The sequence below is a fragment of the Acomys minous genome, assembly GCF_964271855.1.
Source record: "Acomys minous genome assembly, chromosome: 8".
Lineage (NCBI taxonomy): Eukaryota > Metazoa > Chordata > Mammalia > Rodentia > Muridae > Acomys > Acomys minous.
The window spans coordinates 3000473-3024436 of NC_140489.1; the positions used below are offsets into that span (position 1 = coordinate 3000473).

The 23964-nt window shown below is 45.8% G+C and overlaps 1 protein-coding gene and 1 pseudogene across 3 annotated transcripts in view; one reads left to right on the forward strand and one right to left on the reverse strand.

Moving 5' to 3' along the window:
• PTPRN2 (protein tyrosine phosphatase receptor type N2) overlaps positions 1–23964 on the reverse strand; it is a 705670-nt gene that overhangs the window by 545248 nt on the left and 136458 nt on the right. The gene's annotated exons all lie outside the window — the stretch shown is intronic.
• Positions 7950–23964, forward strand: part of LOC311603375 (KAT8 regulatory NSL complex subunit 2-like) — a 55253-nt pseudogene continuing 39238 nt past the window's right edge. Inside the window, exon 1 of the transcript in view lies at positions 7950–8019. The product of the transcript in view is annotated as a KAT8 regulatory NSL complex subunit 2-like (transcript). The remainder of the gene's footprint in view (positions 8020–23964) is intronic.

Consider the following 23964-nt stretch of genomic DNA (forward strand, 5'->3'; position numbering starts at 1 on the left):
CTTCAACCTGAAGAGGCTAACCATATCCAAGAAAACACAAAGAATAAATAATATCAGGCAAGAAAGTCAAAACAATGGGGAAACCCACACCACAGAACAGAGTCACAGGAATCAACAAACACTGCTCACTTCAAACTCCTAACATTGACATCTCAACTCCCCAGTAAAAAGACACAGACTAACAGATGGGTGTGAAAACAAGACCTATCTTTCTGCTACATACGAGAAACACACCTTAATATGCAAGACCTTAACATACCTTAACACACCTCAGTGTAAAAGGATAGAAAATGATATTTCAAGTAAAGGAAATTAAGAAGCAAGCTGGTGCAGCTGTTTTGATGTCTGGCAAAAACAGACTTCAAACCAAAACTAATCAGATGACATAGGGAAGGACACTGCACACTCATCAAAGGAAAAATTCACCAAGAAGATATGCAATTTTTAACATCTATACACCAAACACAAGTGTGCCCAAGTTCATAAAAGAAACAATACTATAGCTTAGATCACATATGGACCCTCACACACTGATAATGGGAGACATCAGTACCTTCCTGTCACCAATTCACAAGTCATCCAGACAACGACCAAATAGAGAAATTCTGGAGCCAACTGATGTCATTAAACAAATGTACATGACAGATATTTATAGAACATTTCACAAAAGATTGTCTCTTCCTGTCAGAAGCTCATGGAACTTTCTCCAAAATTGACCACATGGACACAAAATAAGTCTCAACAAATACAAGAAAACTGAAATAACTCCATTCATCCTATCACAATTAACACTGGACAGCAACAACAGGAAGTTTATAAACTCGTGGAAACTGAACAACTCTCTACTGAGTCAAGACATAAATTAGGAACAAATGGAAAACTTCATGAAATTGAAGGAAAATAAAAACACAATATACCAAACCTACTAAACATAATGTACAGAATGAAGGCAGGTTTAAGAGGCAAGGTCATAGCACTAAGTTCTTATACTTTAAAAAATAATAGCTGGAGAGATCTCATAATAGCAGCTTAATGGCACACCAGAAAGCTCTAGAACAGAGAAATCACACGCAAAGAGAGTATATGGGAAGAAATCATCAATCTCAAGCCTAAAGTCAATAGAAAACAAACAAACAAACAATCAAAAACTACAAAGAATTAATGAGCGAGTTGGTTCTTTGAAAAACAAATAATATTAACAAACCTTATCTAAATTAACTAAAATGTGGAGAATGCTTATGGATTGGTAGAATTAACATAGTAAAAATGGTCATTTTACCCAATTCAGTCTACAGATTCAATGCAATTCCCATCAAAATTCCAACACAGGGTCTCTGAAGACCTTGAAAGAAAAATACTTAACTTCATATGGAAAAACAAAAACCCAGAATATCTAAAAACAATCCCGTACAATAAAAGAACTTCCAGAGCTATCACTATCCCTGAACTCAAGCTTTGATACAGAGGAATAGTAATAGAAACCTCATAGTATTGACATAGAAACAGATGGGTTGATCAGTGGAACGGAATTGAAGACCCAAAAGTAAACCTACACACCTGTGAACACTTGATTTCTAACAAAACTCTACAATGGGAAAAAAGAAAGCATCTTCAATGAATGGTGCTGGCCTAACTGAATGTCTAATGTAGAAGGACACAAATAGATCCATATTTATCATCCTCAAGTCCAAGTGGATCAAAGACCTCAACATAAAACTGGACACACTAAATCTAATAGAAGAGACAGTGGAGAAGAGCCTTGAACTCATTGGCATAGGACCACACTTCCTCAACAGAACACCAGCAGCTTAGGCTCTAAGATCAACAATAAATGGGACCTCATGAAACTGGAAGTTTTTTGTAAGGCAAAGGAATAAGAATGAGAAAAGATCTTTACAAACCCTATACCCAACAAAAGGCTAATATACAAAATAATAAAGAACTCAAGAAACTAGACATCAACAAATCAAATAACCCAATTTAAAAATGGGGTACAGATCTAAACAGAATTCTCAACAGAGGAATCTCAAGTGGCCGAGGAACACTGGAAGAAATGTTCAGCGTCCTTAGTCATCAGGGAAATGCAAATTAAGACAACTCTGAGATTCCATCTTACACCCGTCAGAATGGCTAAGATCAAAAACTCAAGTGACAGCACATGCTGGTGAGGATGTGGAGAAAGGGGAACACTCCTCCATCGCTGGTGGGAGTGCAAACTTGTACAACCACTTTGGAAATCAATTTGGTGGTTACTTAGAAAAATTTGGAATGGATCTATCTCAAGACCCAGCTATGCCACTCCTGTGCATATACCCAAAAGATGCTCCACTATACCACAAGGACTCTTGCTGAACCATATTCATAGCAGCTTCATTCTTAATAGTGAAAAACTTGAGACAACCTATATATCTCTCAACCGAAAAATGGATAAAGAAACTGTGGTACATTTACACAGTGGAATACTACTTAGCTATTAATAACAAAGACATCATGCGATTTGTGGGCAAATGGATGGAACTAGAAAAGAACATCCTGAGTGAGGTAACCCAGACCCAGAAAGACAAACACTGTAGGTACTCACTTATAAGTGGATATTAGCCTTAAAGTAAAGGATAACCATGCTACAATCCACAGACACAAAGATGCTAAGTGACAAGGAGGGCTCAATGAGGACACTTGAATCTCACCAAAAAGGAGAAATAGAATAGACACAGGTGGATAAGGAGGAGAGAACCAGACAGTGGTAGAGAGATAACAGAAGAGGTCATGTTGGGGAGGACAAGGGGAGAGAGTACTGGGAGGGGCAACAGGATTGGGGGGATCTCTAGGATGAGCTAGATCACTAGGGCCATAGAAACTTCTAGGAATCTATGAGGGAATACCAGCTAAGATTCCTAGCAATGGGCAGTATGGAGCCTGAACTGGCTATCTCCTGTAAGCAGTCAAGGCTTCCAAAGAAGGGACTAGGACACCAACCCAGCCACAAGGCCTTTAACCTACAATTTGTTCTGCCTACAAGATGTGCAGGAGTAAGGATGGAGCAGAAATTGTGGGAATGACCAGTCAATGACTGGTCAAGCTTAAGACCCATGCCACGAGACATGGCCCACCCCGACACTGTTAATGGTCCTCTGCTATACTTACAGACAGGAGCCTAGCACAACTATCATCAAAAGGGCTTCACTAAGCAACTGATGAAAGCCAACACAGAGACCCACAACCAAACATTAGGCAGAGCTTGGAGAATCATGCGAAAGAGGGGGAGGAAGAAATCATATGAGTCAAGGACACCACAGGAAAACCTACAGAATCAAGTAACCTGGATACCTAAAAAATAATCCTGTACAATAAAAGAACTTCTGGAAATATTATCATCCCTGATGTCAAATTGTACTACAGAGTTATAGTAATAAAACAAGGATGGTATTGGCACAATAACAGAAACCCTAATTAATCAATGGAGTATATGACTGAAGACACAGGCATAAATGTGCACTCCTCTGAACACCTAGGGTTTTTTATATAAAGAATCCAGAAGTACACACTGGGGGAAAAGGCAGCATCTTCCACTAAGGGTGCTGATCAAACTGGATGGCTACATGTGGAAGAATGCAAATAGATCCACACTTATCAACTTGCACAAAATTCAACTCCAAATGGATCAAGACCTCAACATAAAGTCATATATGATGAGAAAGAGGGGGGAAGCTTTGGACTCATTGTCATAGGAAAAAGCTTTCTAAACAGAACACAATAGCACAGGCACAATGACCAACAATTTAAAAATGGGACCTCATGAAATGGAGAACGCTCCACAAGGCAATGGCATTGTCATTCAGACACCAGCATAATGGGATTCCTATGGATTTGTCACTACATCTTTATGCACTTTTGTGCCTTTTATTAGGCCCTTTTTTGTTCAGTTGTTTTCTCCTACTTCTATTTGTTTGTCTTTGTGTTATTTCATTTTATTTCATTATTATTATTATTCCTTAAACTTCTGTTGGCTTTCTCAGACAGGAGACAAAAAGGGTGCAGATCCAGATAGGATGAGAGGTGGGGAGGAACTAGGAGGAGTAAGGGGAGGAAAAATTATAATCAGAATAAATTTTATTTTTTTAATCTATTTTCAATAAGAGAAAAAGTAACAAAGTAACAAACATTAGCTGGAGGTAAGGCACACGTGGTATTATAAATGAAAGAACAATAAAAATGAGTTTATTGAAAAATTAAAATACAGTTAAGAATGGATGCCATAGATATGTCCAGTTGTTTAAAGAAAGATCCAGTGTATGACTAGACCCTTAATCATTTGGGAGCCCAGTGATATGACTGTCCCGTGTGAAAGCTCAAATAATCAGCAGCTGATCATCAGACTAAGGAGTACTCTCACCTGGACCACAGGGAAGACTAAGAAAGCATTTACACAGTGCCTGGCACCTATCCGGCATTTACACAGTTGGTTGTACCGATCCTCGTGAGACAGTTCGTGGGAGTGGTTTTAACAGACCATCCTTCTGATGGAGATCTGAATGTATGTCCATCCGCTCCCATGATGACCACATAGGGTATGTGTCTACATATTCCCAGACAACCACACGGGTGCCAGGATAAACGTACAGGTGCTTCATCCGCCTCCTCCCAGAATGACTGTCCAGACTGCTGCCCTTCCGTATGCAGGATGACCATGTGGACACATGCCCAGGATAACTATACAGACACGCCTGCCCACCCCAAGGCGAGTCCATACACACATGACCCTCTATATTCTGCTCCTACTACAAGGAAATCCAATCCATTGTAGCTCAGAACATCTCTGCCTCTGAGCTCTGCAAACCAGACACTGAGGCCCATTTAGCTGTGTGCAGAGACGACTTTGGGTCTGAAGCCAGCCCTCCTCTCAGGCTACGTTCTCAGAGGGAGCTGAGCTGGACTCTAAGCAGGTACATTCTCACTTGGTGATCATTCAAGGACGCTCCTGGGCAAGAATGCCTTTAGAGTTGGGCACAGAATCATCCAAGATAATCCAGAAAAGCTGGGCGCTCCTGGGCATCTTTTCCTGGCACATGCCCGTGTGTGAGCCTTTTCCTAGGCAGTCACCCGCCTGCTAGCCTCCACATGTGGCCCTGGGCTATGCCTCCAAGATTCCTCCTCCCTGCTCTGTTTTCACTTCACTGTTTAAGTGGAGGCTTGGGGCAACCTCCATCACTGGTGTTGTCGGGTAAAAGGTCTGAGCCCACTTCTGGGTTTGAAAAATCCACAAAACTCACCAATCCCCGAGCTGGAAGCCTACCCAAATCCCACCAATCCCCACCCTGGAAATAACCCTGCCCCCAAAAAAACCTATATAAAGCCTGCTTCCTGCTCCGCTTCCTGCTGTTTCTTGCCTAAGCCCAGGCAGCTACCTCTTGAGTCTTTCCCAATAAATCCCTTGTGTAAGGCTTGTCGTGTTGTGTGGCTTTGTGTTATTCTTTGGCTCCCCGCCGCCTTGATGCATTTTCCTTCAAAGCTATAATGCTTCCACGTGTGTTTCCATGTCTGCGTATCAGCTCTCCTGTATGGCCTATGCTGCCACTGCTGTCTGTATCAGACACTTTCCATAGTTGTAACAAAGTATCTCAGGAAAACAAGTTCCCTGTGATTCTTAGCTTTCAGTGTCCACCTGACTAGATTTAGAACCATGCCTGGCTGCACCTCTGCTGTTAAGGGAGGAGAAAAGAGTCACCCTGATGGATATACCCTCTTAAACGACTGAGCCAGAGTGAACTACTCATTCCCTAAGTTACTTTTGCCAAGTTATTTTGTCACAGCGAGAGACAAAGTAACTAAAACAGGAAGATTAGTAGCAAGAACTGGGCGGGTTCTGTTACAATATATCTGACCCTGTGTTTGTGAAAAGAGTGTGGAAAAGTTTGACGTTTCAGGCTAGGAAATCTCTGGCCAGCTGTATGCAGAGTTTAACGGGATGTCTGGGTGGGAATTTTGAAGCCCACAATGCCAAGAGAAGTGTGGACAAGGCGGTCAGAGATGACGAGGCTTCGGAGGGAGCATGAAGCTTCGGAAGGAGCGAGAACTCTGTGGGAAGTGGGGGTGGGGGCACTCACGTTCAACTCCAGCAAAGGTGATCACTGTGTTCTGCTCCTGTCCTGAGAGTTTGAGTGCGGTTGAATTTAAAATCAATCAACTAAGTTATCTGTCAGAGGAAACCTCAAGACCACATACTCAGGGGCTGGAGAGATGGCTCAGAGGTTAAGAGCACTGTCTGGTCTTCCAAAGGTCCTGAGTTCAATTCCCAGCAACCACATGGTGGCTCACAAACATCTATACTGAGATCTGGTGCCCTCTTCTGGTGTGCAGGTGAAACACTGCATACATAATAAATACATAAACCTTAAACAGACCACATACCCAGGCTGGGAATGGTTGCTGTTCTAAGTCAGATGCATATAGTAAGAGAAAGCAGAAAAATGTTCAGTCTTTTGAGAAAATAGTGTGAACACATTTAAAGGTGCAATTAAGGTGGATGCAGAGGAAACAACTGTAATTGTTAAATTCTTCAGTGCCATTAAAGAGAAACCTTGCATTCTGCACTTGCATGATAGCAAAGAGCAGCCAGAGAGCATCTGTCAAATGCTCCAATTTGTGAAAACACCATTCATTTCAGAAAGCCAACTGCGAATGTTGCTGAAAGGGTTTCCATGCTTAAAAGCAATCACAGGAATATTTTCTAGATCCCGCTGCCAAGGGACACAAAGGTCACTACAGTTACCAGATTATGTTTAGAGCTAGCAGAATTTGGGAGTCTTATCCGTATGCTGCTGTGTACAATGGAAGAATATAGGGTCAAAGAGGCTTGTGCCAATGTTGAAGAAAGTCATCAAGGAAGGTAATATGCAGCAACATCGGTTCCCTACAAGGAGGCCCTGAGAAGCCACTGCATGGAGCCATGAAGGTGAAACCCAGACTATAGTGAAGATCTATCCCCCAGAGTGTTGGAGATGTGAGGACAATCAGCATCCAGTGAGTAAAACTGCAAGCACTAAATGGAGCCATCCTAACTGAGAGACTATGTGTTGCAGGCAGCAGTGCCTGGATGGTAGGGCTACCCAAAGATGTTGGGACCCAGATGATGTCACCAAGAGCTCTATATGCCTGGCGTAGAGTTCAAGTTTTGTGTTTTCTCTGCTGAACTTCACACTTGCTTTGGTCTATTTCTTTTTCTTGTTATTCTCCCATTGTTTCCTTTTGAAATAGGGTATTTACTCTATGACATTGCATGTTGGAAACAAATATTTTTTCTCATTTTATAGGGACACAAAGATAAAACATTGCTTTTTGATATCAGAAGACTTGGCTTCAACTTTTAGAACAATATCAGGACTATTTAAATTTGGGGGATTCGTAGAACTCAGCTAAATTCGTGTTGTTATGAAATAATACCCATGCTCTTTTAATAAACAGGAGTGGTGGAACCATATAATTTAAAAACTGTATTCTTGGTTAACAAGTTGAGAAGGAGCAAACTTATGATGGTGAGTTTTCACTGATAATTTGAGTTTAGAAACACCAAGGAAAGATGTCTACAAGATTGTTTCCAAAGAGTTTTGACTGGAGAAGAAGGACCTAATTTGGCTGTCCGTAACTGAATTAAGTGGGGGGGGGGGAGGGAGACATGAGCTCATCACCTGCAGTAGTACTCTGCTTCCTGACTCTGGACACTGGGACCCGCTGCCTCATGTTCTCACTGCCGTGCTGTGCATTCGCCACTGTAACAGAATGCACCCTGACACTGTGAGCTCAGAACAGCCCCCCACCCCTGGGGTGGCTTCTCCAGGATGTTTTCTTACATTGATGAGAAAAGTGACTAAGGGAGAAAGGATTGATTTGGCTCCAAGCTTCAGGTGTTCACTTGGCGCCATCACTGTGGGCTCCAGTTAAGTCAGACTATCATGGTGGAAACTGTGTACCGGAACAAAGCTACTCTGCTCAGCCTAGCGGAGGGTGGCGTGCAGGAGCAAGGTAAACCCTTCAAAGGCTGCTATTAATCAGCCACCTCCTCCCACTAGAACCATACTCACAGCCCTCGCGATCCAGTCGCTTCACCATGATCTGACCCATCAGCCTAGTACCGGGCCCTCGAGTCCTGATCCTTTGGAGCCTCCCAAACCATAACGACCTCCCATCCAACCCAGTCTATAACATACTATGAAGGCCTACCCCAGGAACAGAAGCCACAGGCATACTCAACACGCAGCTGCCACCCTCTGCCCACTCATGGTGCTGTCTACATAAGGGCTCTGTGCTTTCCCAGGCTGAGCAGTTCTACTATGACCATTTGGTATTGGATCACCAGGTGCTCTACTCTTTCCTGGGGAAGACCACTTCCCCCTCACAGGGTTCCTTGGCTTTGTGTAATTCTTTATGTAAGATTGGGGCCTCCTGCTAGCACACCTATTGTTGCTTTCCTTGTTCAGCTTATATATTAAGCAGTCATGTTGGCAAGACTTTATTGGTATAGCTTCTGACATCCCTAGAAGACACAATTTCAGGTCACTGGACCTGCTCAACAAGAGGAAAATCGTGCTTGGTAGCGGAAACCTAACCAATTACCCAGGGCTAGTGAAGTCATAGGTCCCGGAGGAGAACCTACTGTGGGCCACTTTACTTTATGATTTACTTTATGGCCACTTTATGGTTTACCAGCATAAACCATAACAGAAATGAGTGTAGCCCTCACTTGTCTTCAAGGAAACTTCTCTTTGCAACAGATGGAGACCCTTACAGAAAACCGCAACCAATCAAAATGCAAAGGAGTGGAGCCCAGCTCCATTAGATATGTCTGCCAAACAATTGCTATACCTAAGACTGAGGAATCTTGCAGAAGAAGGGAAGGTTGTAAGAGCCATAGGAGTGGAGAGCTTTCTGTGAACCAGCTTTTAAATGTATGTCTCTTAAAGAGCCAGGTACGTGCATGGGGTAAAGCCTTGGCCATCAGCAGCTGCAATGGGTAGCATCCCAGTGTTCCAGTTCTTCAGGAAGTCTCTCTGGGTGCAGGATGGAAGTGATCACAGACTGAATGCCTGCTGAGCTGAGTGGTCCAGCCAACCTTCAGCCTGACTTCTCTTCTGACAGATGATCAGAAGAGTGCTCTGGAAGGCTATCCCCGAGAGAGGCTCTGACACTGCAGCACGCATAGCCCAAAGCTCTACCTGATGGGGGTTTATAACCAACGATCAGCATGAAAGGTAACTGCTGGCTTTGAAGTCTTCCTACCCGGGAAACTCACACCGAGACTGGACACTTGTCAGCCCATCTCTGAGCCATCTCCATGGGGGAAAGATACCACACGCAGAGCCTTAATCAATCATGGCCACCGTGTCTGTCGTACCCAGGAAAGTATAACCACACCTGAATGAAGGGTAAGAAGAACGACCCTCAGTTACCAATAGGGATGGGCTCCTCTCAGAAACACACAATGCCATTTGAACATCTGTAGGAGGATCTATGACCAAAAAGACCTGCACTCACACCCATGTACCCACAGGCACATAGATGCATGGACTTCCTATCTGCACCATGTATTTCTTTTCCAAGGCACTTTGAAAGCTACGAGACCATCCGGCCAATGGGATCTCACAGGGCCAAATGACAAACAAAACCCTGCTCTCTAATTGTAGCCAACCACACATCTGCTGGCTGAGCACAAGGCTTTTTCTACCCTAACTGGACACTCAGTGAAATGTAAAGAAGCATGCTTGCTTTTCTATGTCCAATAGTAAATCAGTTTGCAGTAATCTCCTTATATCTGAGAGCACAAGAGACGGACACTTGCCTGGAATAAAGGCATTCATGTTAAAGAGGATCGATGTCTAATTAAACATCACACTGCAGACCAGCAATGGGGGTGGTTCCCTCTCAGGCAGGAAAGCACCAGCCACACCCAGTGTTCTGTCTATGAACTAGGCAAGGCAGCCAAGCTGAGGGCATACGCAACCAGCTCCTCTGGAAACTGGGGCTTTGAGATCATCAGTCAGCCGAGGTGTGGTGTTTTCCTTCCTTTCCTCCTCTGCCCACCTTTCTCCTCCTTTCTCTCTCCTCCTTTTCTTCCTACAAAGGAAGCCTCAGACCTCCTCTCTGAAACTCAGATTTATTTCAATTGCCCACATAGCTGGGAGACACACTTGCTCCTCTAAGAACTAGTGCACGTACGTACGCCTGTCTGGTTGAAGCACGGCGTGAGCCGGATTGTGTGTGCAGTACACGTGTGCAGGTGCGTGCACACAGGCCGTGCAGAATCAGAAGCAGCTGCTGCTGCACAGCTAAGCTGTCAGCCCTCTGCACACAGACCTCTCTGCGGTCTGAAGATAATGAGGAGTCACCATGGCAACCCTTGAATGAGCCTCACATCTCTCCTCATTCTCCGGAACACAGCATGGCAGCTGCAGCTCTGTCTCCCAGAACACACTGTTTGAGAGCACAAGGCAACAGGATTGAGAGACTGTTCTCCTGTCACTTGCTGGGACTCATCTTGGGGATATGTTCCTGCCAGAGTCAGAATCTTTACAGCCAAGGTCTCATCCCTGGATTTTACTTTGCCTCTGGTCACCAGGATATTAAAGCCAATGCCATTCAACTGAATTCTGTTTCCAGGGATACTGTAGATAGAAATTAACTATTTTTTAAAAAAACAGCCAAATGCATTGGGCTGGACCAGAGGGCTTGGAATAAGGCATTCCTTCCCTGAATTCTAGGGATGTTTCTATTGCCAGAGTCTGTCATTTTTGAGGGATTCTATTCCCTCACGTCAAAGACTTGAAAACAATAGTGTTAGGATAAAAATGAGTAGGGTAACTTGGTGTCTGAGAAACTCTGGCCAACAACATACATACTACAGGGGACTCCAGTTTCACCATTTGTTTTCCAGCTTAGTGCTAGATTTCAGAATTAGATGTTGACTCCCACACATCTCCAAGAGGAGTCAAAACACCAACCTCAGGGATGAGCAGCATGGAGAAACATGACGTCACTGCAGAGTGGAGAAAAGTGGGTGTGGCTACAGCACAGAAAGCCTGGTGGGCAGGGTTGTAACACCCCGGGTCCTCCTGCCCTAGGCCTCTTACCTTGTCCTGCACCCTGGCTCTACAGGACAATTTATTTCAATATGTGTGTCGCGTCATGAGGCCAGCTCTCACAGGAACATGGCATGCAGACAGGTAGGTCCAAACCAAGAGGACACTCCTGATGAGGCCGTCCCACAGACAGCAACTACCTATGTATCAGGCCACAGACATCACCTATGTAAACTTCTAGGAAGAGGTCACACAGAAATGTTGGCTCCTGATTTTTACTACTTCACACATACCTAAAGAGTGTGACAAGCTGAGATCCAGGAAGCCAGTGTGTACCGCAGTACCCAGCAGCATCCAGGGGTCATGGCAGCTGGAGTGTCCTGAGGCCCTGCCTCAGCCACAGAGAAACATACTTGTCCCACAGTGCCACTCTCATCCTAGTGTGCTTTCACGGTTTTTTTTTTAGGACAAGAACTCTGTAGTACAAATAAAGACAGGATGTTTCTGCTTGTGGCCTAAAAATGCAGTGTCACCGTCAAACCCCAGCATAGCACAGTGGCTACGGAGGGCAGGATATCCAGCCAGGAGCTAGCACAAACATACTCACCGACACTGTCTGGCAGAGGTATCAAAGGCTAGGGGCAGTCCACCCACTGTGATGACAAAAATAAGTCATAAATAAACGTGAATTGTGACCAGGGAAGATGGCTTACAGTAGCGTAGTTGTAAATCACTAGGACCTAAGTTTGATTTCTTGAACCCGTGTGACAAAGCTAGGCATGGCAACCAGGCAAGACTTCCAGTGGAGGGATGGAGACGTCACCTAAGCCACAAAACCTTCTCCCCACAATTTTTCCTGCTTATAAGAGGGTCATCGAGAAAGAGGGAGCAGAAAGTAACGGAATAGCCAACTAATGACTGGCCCAACTTGAGTCTCAGCCATGAGAGCCCACATCTGACACTATTGATAATACACTGCCATACTTGAAGACAGGAGGCCAGCTTCACTGTCATCTGAGAGGCTTCACCCAGCAGCTGATGGAGCAGATGCAGAGACCCACAGCCAGACATTAGGCAGAACCTGGGGGGTCTTATGGAAGGGCTAGAAAGGAAGGAGTCAAAGAGCTAGAGAGGTCAAGGACACCTGAAGGGAAAAAAGTGTGTGTGTGTGTGTGTGTGTGTGTGTGGGTGTGTGTGTGTGTGTGTATCCAACTAGCCTGGGCCCACAGGGGCTCACAGAGACTGAACCACCAACAGAGAGCATGCATGGGATGGACCTAGGCCCTCTACACATACGTAACAGATGTACAGCTTGGTGCTCAAGAGGAACCTCTAACAGTAGGAGTGGAGGGCTGTCTCTGACTCTGTGCCGCCTCTGGATCCTGTTCCCCTCACTGGGTGGCCTTACCCAGCCTCAGTAGAGAAAGATGCACCTAATCCTCCTGAAACTTGAAGTGCCAAGGCTTGTTAATATCCATGGGAGGCCTCCCCTTCTCTGAGGAGGAAGGGAGGGGGCATACGGGGAAGGGAGGGGAGGGGAGGGGAGGGGAGAGAGAGGGATTGGGAGAAGAGGAGGGAGGGAAGTTCTGATTGGTATGTAAAGTAAGTTAATTAATTAATTAATCAATGAAAAGGAAAACGTAGAGAATCAACTGACTGAGCACACAAAAGAAGAGTGTGGGTAGCGCCAGTCAACGCCAGCTGCTGCAGAGTTGGGGTGGGTTCCACTGCCCCACTACTCAGTGAGACCCTGAGTCCAAGAGGTGTGAGCTGTTAGTCAGGGAGGCCCCAAAGGCCACCAGGACACACAGACCACTGCCCATTGGTGTTGTGTAGGCATAAGGTTATTGTGTGATTCAAATGATGATTTCTGTACCCTACCCCATATCTGGCTGCACGCTGCTCCCCAGCTGTCCCCTGTTGTGCCAATAAAGCAGATTACAGCCAATCGCTGAGCAGCAGAGAGAATAAGGCTGGACTTCCTGCCAGCCAGGGGAGGAGGAGCTAGAGGAGGAAGTAGGGACTAGACAAAGGGAGGGATCCAGGTGACACCAGAAGAAAGGAGCTGGGATGTAAGCTGGGAGGAAGCCAAATTAGCTTAGAGGGTTAAGAATGGAGTAATAGCTACTCAGTTCTTGTGCTGTGAAGCTTGTTGAAATTATATAATAGAGTCTCAATTATTTGTGTGATAGACAGGTTAGGAGAGAAACTGAGAAACAAACACAATATTATAAAAATAGCTTTAACACCACTGTTCTTGGTTGCTGACCCTAGCTAGGTGGGTGGTAGAGACCCTACTGCTGAATGCTGTAGGACACAGAGAAATCAGGCTGAAGCTGATCTGTACATTTCCTCTCTTCTAGCCAGCTTCCATCGTGCTGGAATGTGCTATGCAGGATGCTGGAGAAGATGCAACACTGACTTGCAGGGTAAGACATACCCACGGCTAAACACGTTCAGGTTAGACTTGAGGCCCACTCCAATGGAGGGACTTCATAGCCGGGAATTTCAGAAGCCTTAGGGTGGTGGACCTACTACTATTGTTTTACTACGTAGACATATTCTACCTTCTAAATCAGTGTTGCTCTCAATTTTGGTAAGAGACACTTCTTTTTGCAGTGGGTAGCACTCAAATGAAAACAATGTACTGAGAATAAGTAACTGTTGAGTCCCAGCCCTAAATGGGACATCTAGATCAAACCCTCTACCCCCCAAGGCACGGGGAACACTGCAGGAGATGTAGCAGAAAGCCACAGGGTGGGGGTGGGCACTGTGAAATGCTGCCTTCCGGACATAGAGGGGCCATGGCCCTCATTAACTCACAGCGGCTATCTTTACACAGGTATACAGGGTGCCAAGCTCGTCAACATTCCAACATGGATCCGGAGGGACTCGGGAGGGACTCAGGAAGCACTGTCTCTACCTGAGAAGCGACGTATAATTGACAGCTTCCGGGAGAAGAGTCATTTTTCTTGGGACTGTTGCTCCTGGTAGGTAGCTCCTGCTCTGACAGATGACCACACCCTCACGTGTATACAAGCAGCACTAACTGAACTCTGGGTTATTTTTTTAAAAAAAGAGAGAGTCATAAAGGTCATGAGGGGATGTGTTGAGACTGACTCAAAGGCAGTGAATGAAGGAAATTAGAGACGGGTATGATAAAGATACATTGAGACAGGTGTGGTGGCACACGCCTTTAATCCCAACACTTAGGAGGCAGAGGCAGGAGGATCGATGTGAGTTTGAAGCCGGCCTGAACTACAGAGCAAGCCCAGGACAGCCAAAGCTCACACATAGAGACCCTGTCTCAAAAAAACAAAAACAAACAAACAAATAAAAAGATACATTATATATGTGTGTATGAAATGGCAGTTGGTTAAATAAAATATACCCAGGACTGGAGAGTAGTTAAGAGACCGTCTGTTCTTTCAGAGGCTCCAGAAGGTTCAATTCCCAGCACCCACCTGATGGCTGTTCTAGCTGGTTTTACGCCAGCTTGACACAAGCTAGTCATTTGGGAAGAGAGACTCTCAGCTGAGAAAACGCCTGCACAGGATTTGCCTGCAGACAAGCCTGTAGAGCATTTTCAAAATTAGCCATGGATGTAGGAGGGCCCAGCCCATGGTGGGTGGTGCCACACTCCTTGGCTGGGGGTCCTGTGTGCTACAAAAAAAGCAGAATGAGCAAGCCATGAGGGAACGTTCTTCCACAGCTGCTTCTTCAGTCTCTGCCTCCAGGCTCCTGGCCCACTGGAGATCCTGCCCTGGCTTCCCACAGGGAAGGGCTGTGACTTGGAAGTGTAAGTGAAATAAACTTTTTCCTCCCCCAGTTTCTTTTGGTCACAGTGTTTTACCACAGTAAAAAAAAAAATCCAATTTAAATATAGGGTACAAACTAAGCAGAGCATTCTCAAAGAATGAAATACAAATGGCTGAGAAACACTTTTTTTAAAGTGCAACATCCCTAGCCATCAGGGAAACGCAAATTAAAACAGATTTTTTTTTTTTGTCATCCAAGCCCAATCATAATGGCCACGATTACTAAAGGAAGTGAAAGCATATGCCATCGTGTGAGGACGTGTGGGAAGGGGAACACTGTCCATTGCTGGAGGGAGCACACGTTTGTGTGGCCACTATGGGACTTAGTGTGTAGATTCCTCAAAAAGCTGAAACTAGACCTACCACAAGACCCAGCCATACCACCTGAGCGTATATCCAAAGCGCTGTACATCCTACCACAGAGACATTTGCGCAACCATCTTTATTGCTGCTCTATTCATGGTAGTCAGAAACTGGAAACAGCCCATCAAGTGATAAGTATATAATGAAAATGTTGTATGTTTATACAATGGAATGTTATTCAGTTGTTAAGAAAAATGAAATATGCAGGTTAAAAGATGGAGCTTTAAAAAAATGATAAGGTAACCCAGACCCAGAAAAGCAAACATTACATGCTTTCTTTTATATGTGGATGTGAGAATTTAAGCTTTAGACACATGTGTTTCGTTCGTAGCATGCACAGTGACTGGGTAACTAGTCTACGGGTAACCTAGAATGAATGTTTCCCTTGATCCTAAGTTTTCCCCAAGCCCGTCTTTCTCCCTAGTGCAATTTATGTGCTTGTGACATACGAAAGTTGAGCTTTCACTATTCTGCAGGAAGGCTTGAAATTACTTGAATCAAATCAGGAATTCTATAAAAATCATTATCAGGAATTATAAAATCATCAATTCATACAAGCAGCATTATTTTATGAAAGTACATATTCATATTGATCTGCAGGAAATTCGTCCAGCAGAGTGGGTAAATACGCAGGAACAACGAATGGGCAGTGAGTGTCATTCCATGCCATGACAGATATGAGAGATCCAGCAATGACAGACATGAAAAGGCGTGTCAGTAGCATGAAGCAATCTGGAGACAAAACCCCTGGGATCCATGCCTCACCAGGCTGTGCCTACTGTCAACTGTGCAAAAAAAAAATGATGGGCTGCCTTCTGGAAGCTCACTTGCTTGCCACAGCCTTCTCTGCGTGGCCTGTGCCAAACTCAACCAACTACCTGACCCATACACACAAGAAAAAACAACAGGGAGTCCATTTTGTGTTGATAAACTACTCTTGAGCATGAAGTGGGTCCTAGATCCGGGGATGAGGTAAGAAATTTTGCTGTGCACCTGGATGATTAGCTAATTTAACCTATACAAGGCCTTAAGAATAAGACATATCTTGCCGGGCGTGGTGGCGCATGCCTTTAATCCCAGCACTCAGGAGGCAGAGGCAGGTGGATCTCTGTGAGTTCGAGGCCAGCCTGGTCTACAAAGTGAGTCCAGGACAGTCAAGGCTACACAGAGAAACCCTGTCTCGGAAAAAAAAAAACTTGCTAACCTATGGCATAAAAACTATTATTCTGAACTTATAAAGAGCTTGTGGAATGAAAGACAGATAAAATATTACTCTGAATTTACAATGAACTTGTGGAGCTAAGATGTAAAGAATGTTTAGTTCGGTGTGAGCCTTAATGGAAACACAGGTAAACAATCACCTTGTTGCAAATCCTCAACCCATGCTAACCTTAAACTTTGTTAACCTATGGCGTGAAAAACTGTTGCTCTGGACTTACAGTGCATTTGTAGAATGAAGGATAACTGGAAAAATGTTTATAGTCAGATATTAATCTTAATGGAAAAAGACATAATCAATAATCCTGCTGTATTTCCTTCTTCGTAACGACTTTATCTGTTTCTGTGATAATTGCTTTTATGGTCATGAGATAATTTTCTTCTGATGTACAGAGCTTTGTCTTAGAGGGTATATATGTCTAAGACAAAAATAAGCAGTTGTTGGTTGAGCCTGCTCTTCAGAGCTTTGCTCCATCCACCACGCACCACATGTTTCTGTCTGTCTGCTTGTCTGTCTGTATGTATGTATATATGTATGTGTAGATATGTCCAGATGAATGTGTGTGTGTGTGTGTGTCTATATGTGAATTTGTTGAAGTGTGTCGGAGCCCACTTTGCTCCATCCATCAAGCATATGTGAGTGTGTGATTTTTTTTCCTTCTTCCTTTCTTTTTCTATTGGCAGCCTATGCCAGAAGCCATCCACTCTGGCTCCTGGCCCTTTCCTTTTCCTTTAGGGTCTTTCACTGCAATCAGGGATCAGCAGAAACAGCCCCAAAGCCACCAGCTCTGGCTGTTAGAGAGTTAAAGAAAGTTCAGAGCTTCTTGCCGGAAGCTGCCAGCTTCCGCCCTTCCCCCCATGCCACCTCTACGTCCCATCTTGGTTTATCCTGTGTCTCAAAGCTGGCTTTTGACATGAGTTTGTTTGTTTGTTTGTTTGTTTTGAAGATAAAGAACATAAATTTGCATGGATAGAGAGGAAGAGAGGACTTGGGAGGTTAGAAAGGAGAAAGAATATGATCAAAGCATATCATGTCAATTTTTTAACTAAAAAAATAATAGAAAATGATCCTCATTTGGATTCCTAGTTTCTATTGATACCATTTTCAGAAAAAGGAACCCTTAAATTAAGAATATAAAGCAGGGTGTGGTGGCACACACCTTTAATCCCAGCACACTTGCAAGACAGAGACAGGCAGATCTCTATGAGTTCGAGGCCAGCCTGGTCTACAGAGTGAGTCCAGGACAGCCAAGGGTACACAGGGAAACCCTGTCTTGGAAATCAACAACCAAAAGAACATAAGAGATTTTGCATGTAGGAGATCACAGGAAGCAATCGCTTGCCCTCTGCTCATCTCACTCCATGTCATTTGACATTGGTGGTGTCCTCCACAAAACAGCTTGTATAGATGCTTAGCAATTGGCCTGTCAGACATGTTCAACGTAGTGGTTTATGATATTGTGGGAACCTAAAACTCTGCTTTTTTCCATAACAGCCTTTGGGAGCAAAATCCACAAGGTAAGCAACCCTAGGAACACGGACCCAAGAGAGTGGGACTGTGGTAGTGAACACTGTTTATTGAAGATGGCGGGAACAAGGGCTCAATCCCAAAGGATTTTCCCGCTAATCTTGATTAAATTTGAACACTGAGTTAGAGACATGGCTGAGCCAGAAGACCTTTATCAAAGGCCACTGAAAACACTAGATACATAAGTAAGGTTCAAACATACGTTTAAATGAATTTAGTTAACTAAAATTATTAATTCTCGAACATTTCTTTTTCTTAAGTTCATGCAACTGTAAATATTGAGGTACTCACGTCCAGAGGACATGCTAATGAGTCAGCAAGCTACCCATCCTACTGGGCATTAAAAGTGCCTAAGTGATGACTGGTACTCAGGGTTTATGAAATGCTGTTTCCCAGGACGCAGTACCTTTGGGGATCTTTTAGGAGCATCCTGTGGAGATTTTGGAGGGGAAGCTAGCTAGAGGAGGGTCACTAGGAATGAGTCTTTGGAGGCTCTACTTCAGCTCTGGGTTCCCAGCCTCACTCTCTGCTTCTTGCTCTTCTGTGATGTAAGGACCCTCTGTTATGTTACCAGCCTCACTCTCTGCTTCTTGCTCTTCTGTGATGTAAGGACCCTCTGTTATGTTACCAGCCTCACTCTCTGCTTCTTGCTCTTCTGTGATGTAAGGACCCTCTGTTATGTTACCACAAGCTCAGTTGTGCCACCCCCTCCATGATGACTAAAATCCCCTGAAACTGTGAGCCAAAATGGTCCTTTCTTACCTTAAGATATTTCTGTCAAATACTGTGGTTATAACAGCACAGAGGTAACTAGAGCACAGAATTGGTGCCAGAGACCTGGGGTCGTTGCTGTGAAGGAAACTGACAAGGTAGGTCTTGGACGTTGGGAGCTGGCTTACAGCATCAGCACCAGAACAACAGGTGCCAATCAAGTGCTTCGGGGAATGAACTGCACACTCATTTGGAAGACATCCATTTGGGAAGAAAGTGCTATCGGTGCCGTGCTGGAAAAGGGGCACCTAGTCTACATGTTTCTCTGAGTCCAGCGGCAGCTCAAGTGCCTGGGCCCTTTATTGAGTAAATAGAATAAAAGAATTTAAATATGCTACAGGGATTCCAGACTAACAATATGATGTTACGGTGGTTTCTATGGAGGCCTAAGGACAGACTCTGATCACCAGAACTGGCTAAGCCACCAGGTCTTACAGAGGCCCCCTCCTAACATGGGACAGGGACTTAAACACGCCACCTGGGTGTCCTGAGTAGGAAAAGTGAGGCGAATGCTGTGACCTCTCTGCTGAGAACTCAGGGCACCTGTGCCCTGAGAGCTGTTAGGCAAGGTCGGTAGCTGGATGAGGAAGAGGAGGCTAATGGACATTAGGTATTGAGTTCCCTCATCAGCGGCCATGCGTACTTCTGGGAACAATGGAGTCGGCTCTTGGCCACCTACAGGGAGCACTGCGGAAGTTCTCACACCTTCCATCACTTACCTCCCGAGAGGCTGTTTTATTCTTCTCAGTTTGGCCACCACCACCATAGTCCCTCACCATGAGCCCCTTGGATAAGGCTGCCAGTATACTTCTGGGTAAATTTGGCTTTCCAGGGCTTTTAGCTCTGCCGTGAAGATGTTTTCTGCACAATTAAGAGCTGATACTGCATGGAGCTCAACAGCATGATGACCATGGAGAGCCATGCCCTGGAGTCGGTAGCACCTGGCTTGGGCTCACAAGGGCATTGGCTGGGATGCAAGGATAAAGTCACAGCCACTGAACAGAAGCAACACCAGGGGCTTTAAACTGGGGAGGGGGGGGGAAGACATCTTTATCTGGGGAAAATATATGTATATTCATTTTCTCTTTGAAGATGCCTTTTCAAAAAAAAAAAAAAAAGAACTGCTTGCAAGAAGATTAGTTCAGACTTGTGTGCCAAGAATATAATAAATAATTCCAAGACTCCAAGACTCCAAGACTCAGGATGCCTAAGCCACCAGAATCTAGAGCAGCAGTTCTCAACCTGTGGGTTGTGACCCCTTCAGAGGTCACATATCAGATATCCTACATATTAGGTATTTACATTATGATTCATGAAATTACAGTTATGAAGTGGCAACAAAAAGAACCTTATTGTTGTGGGGGGGGGGGGTCACCACAACATGAGGAGCTGTATTGAAGGGTGGCAGCGTCAGGAAGGTTGAGAACCACTGGGCTACACTGTGTCTCGGCACCAAGTCCAGCCTCATGATTTGAGGCTCTGCAGTTCATGGTTGCTCAGTGACATCTCTGATGGAGAGGCATTCACCTGGTGATAAAGGCATATTCTTCTCTGGGGCCGTCAGATGCTGTGGTGATAGGTAGAGACGGTTCCTTGAAGATACAACATGCAGAGATGTGGCTCCTTTAAGGCTATAGCATCTCTGAGCTGAGTGAGATGTCACACACTTGTAATCTTGGCCCTCAGAAGCCCAAGGCGGGAGGGCTGTGAGGCCAAAGCTAGCCTGGGGACGCACAGTGTCTGTGCTTGAGACCCCAGCCTGCAGGCAAGGATGGCACAGTCCTGAGGCTCCAGAAGAAAAAGATACCAGACCATGCCAGCCCTCCAAGGAAGCCCAGGAGGCCTCTAAGGATGCTGTGGCTCCTAGATACAAGTAGAAGCTGCATCCCAGAGCCAATCTGCCTCCTTCGGAATTACAGACTACATATGGAAAAGAGATCCTAATTACAGTGAGATGGTCCAGCTAAGGCTGGAAACTCATCACACAGGGAAAAACATATGACTAGACACTTCCCATGGACCCCTGGGAAGGAAACATGGTATTCCTCCACCATAACTCTCATTGAGGATACTGTCTTCCTGCAACCCAAGCCTACCTCCCCACAGGGGATAAGGACAATGTCCCAGAGCCATGGATGTAGACAGGGGTTGAAGACAGTAAATATCCACAGAGCCTGCCCTCTGTACCTGCTGAGTTCACACCCAGAGTTCAGACAGAAGCAGAGGCTGTGTGGGGAGGACAAGCAGCCCAGGTCTATGCCCACACTCTGGCTGGTGTAGGAGGAGCAGAGAACTGAGCCCCAGGCAAACCAGTTCCACACTTAGGCAGGACAGCTCTGGGTGGGTGCTACCACCTGGATTTTGGATGAAGCAGAGGCACATTCACCCCTGTGACATGACCCCAATAATCAATACAGTTGGGTGGGAACTGGCTAGGTAGGAGCTGGCTGGCTGGGCGACCATATGACGGGCTGGTGCAGCCATAACTTCCACTCATACGAGAGAATGCAGCAGCCATGTAAACCCCCAGAGGTGGAAGCTGGAAGGGAATGTTGGGGTAACCCTTGGTCTAGGGACAGACGCCAACTATGGCAGTCCTCTGGGAGGGAAGCAACTCCCATACCTTCTATGTGTGTCTTCAGGGGATCTCCCTTGTCTCTCTGACAAGGACAGAACAGGGGCGGCCATCAGCATCACTGCGGACAGCTGGGAAAGATATTGATGCTCTGAAAGGGAAAGGCTCCTCCTGACAATCATGGCAGAATGGACCGGAGGCAGCACGTGAGGCAGGGTGGTAGTGGTTTAACAGCAACTCTGGCATTGTCTGGGCCACAAAAGCCCATTCAGACCTAGGGACCAGCACAGGGCCCCCAGCAGGACAAAAGGCCACCCAGTGCCCCTGAAAATGACCGTTTCTCCTGGGTGTTCAGAGTGCTCAGTAGCCACACGTGAATTTGAAGGCACCCCACCTAGTCTCTTTTCTCCAACCCTGCTCTGATTAGATCCATGAGCAGTACTCCACTGTGCCCAGTGCACTAACCTGCCTGGGGTCATGCCAAATCCATACCCAGAGCCCTGACCAGCACTGGGCATGACCAGCAAGGACAGACTGGGCCATCTGGGGGAAGCTTAGCTCTGCTGTCAGAGATCTGATCACAAAGTGACACTACAAAAACAACGGGAGTGAAGGCTGAGTTCCCAGTGTCCCCGGCAAATGGACCGCCCTTCCGCATGCCTGTCACTATGCCAAAGATATCTCTGTGACCTTGAGGTCCTCATCCCTGCTGGTGGGATTTGGGTAGCAGTTTTCTCCCACTAACGGGAGGGGAGGGGTGAGAAGAGCAGGTAGCAGAGGCAGCCATCTACCTCAGCATGTCACTTCCCAGCTACGACCAAATGAGTCTGCGGCGCACCTGTGGCCCCCAAAGCTTCATGAGGAAGTCTTTACAGGAGCCCTCCCCCCCCCCCCCAATCCCTGAGGATATCTTGTCAAACCTTTTGGCTGCAAAGGACAGAAGTCAGAAGGGCAAGAGAGGCAAGAAGCTGAAAACATTTGGTTTCGTGGGGTGGTTGCTGGCACTGTCTGTATGGTCCCCCCCTTCCCCAACTCCCCAGGTTCTTCCTCCTTTTTCAGTCAAAAACCTAAGTTTGAAAATCCTGCAAGAAACTTAACCCACTGTAGTTATAAATTTTAAAAGGTCAAGTGTACTTAACACGCTCCTCCAATTAGGAGCATGAGGAGAGCTGAAGTTCAGCCAGGTCCCCGTGGGTGTGGGGACTGTCTCTACCCAAGCTGCCTGGCTAAACCACCCCTGCCTTCAGCTCCACATAAATGATGCAGAAATGGCTCCCAGTGTGAGAGCTGACATTTAGAGCTTGAATTGGAGGCTGAGAGAGCTTCCCTCCGACAACAGAAAGGCTCTGCTCCACCCGGAGCCCTGCTGAGCCTCTGACCTCGCTGGATTACCTGCTCAGGAAGCCAAGCAAGAGCCTGGCAACAGCAGTTCTTCGGGGCAGGCAGAATCTTCGACAGATAAGGTTTCTTGTTTTTCAAATCAATTTCTCACGGCTGGTTGGTGCTTCTTCCAAATGCTATGATTGCTCTAAACACATTCGTTTAAAAAAAAAAAAAGCAGTATACCATAGAGATGATTGCAGGGCATAACCAGGGCATAGGAAGGTGCTGACCTGAGCAGGTGCCCCAGAAGGAGCCTCTGCGGCTTCTTCCAATGCCAAAATCAGTGAAAAATGCTGAAAATTCTGACACAGTGGCTACCACAGTGAATACCAAACACCCTGGCAGTGGCTCCTCCACAAGACTTTTAAGAGCCCAGAGCAGCCCCCGAAAGCAAAATCTCCAGAGAGACAAAAGTACAGAGCAGTGAGGCCAGAGTGCCATAGCCTCAAGAAAAGGTACCAGAGGCAGAAGCATCAGCTCCCATCTTTTAAGCGAGTGGCAGCCTACCCTGGTCAGCTGCTGGAGTGGGTTTTTCACTTGCCTTCAGTCACTGAATGGACCCTGTCTCGGGCCCTCAAAACAGACATGCACGTATGTCCTGAGTGATGCTCAGAGGTGTCTTCTGTCCACATGGGAACAGTGGTCTGAAACCTTCCATAGCCTTCCCGCTACCTCCCAGCTCTTCCTTCAGCTGCCTAGGGTCTGTGCACAGTGTGAACCCACTTAGCAGTGAGTCTCCACACAAAGGTGCATGAATGGAGAATCAGCAACTGAGACATGGGCCTCAGACCAAAGCCCCCTCCTGCAGCCCTGACACGCCATCTTGTCCTCACATCCCTTACACGTTTGCCTTACTTTCCCAGAAAAAGAATGTGTAAGTTCTGGCTTAAATAGCAAAATAGCATCCTGCCTGGAAAGCAGGCCGTCAAAAGGCTTTTATCTTAGGACAAGCTTCAAAGATGGTGCTAGGATCCAGACGCTGGCCTCAGCATCTCAACCATGAAAAGTCCCACCTGTACCGAGCATCTCTCGGTTCCTTTGTGCCTGTGTTTCCTCATAAAGAAACATTTCCCCAGGCAGCCACTCTAGCCAATCAGTGAACTGATATTCAGTGAGAGATCCTGTTCCCCCCGAATAAGGTGGACAGCATTGCCTGTATGTGTGTACAACCTACTTCAGCAGGAACTACATGTCTGATGGAAATTGACTCGCCCACCTGCAGCAGCCAATAGCTGCAAA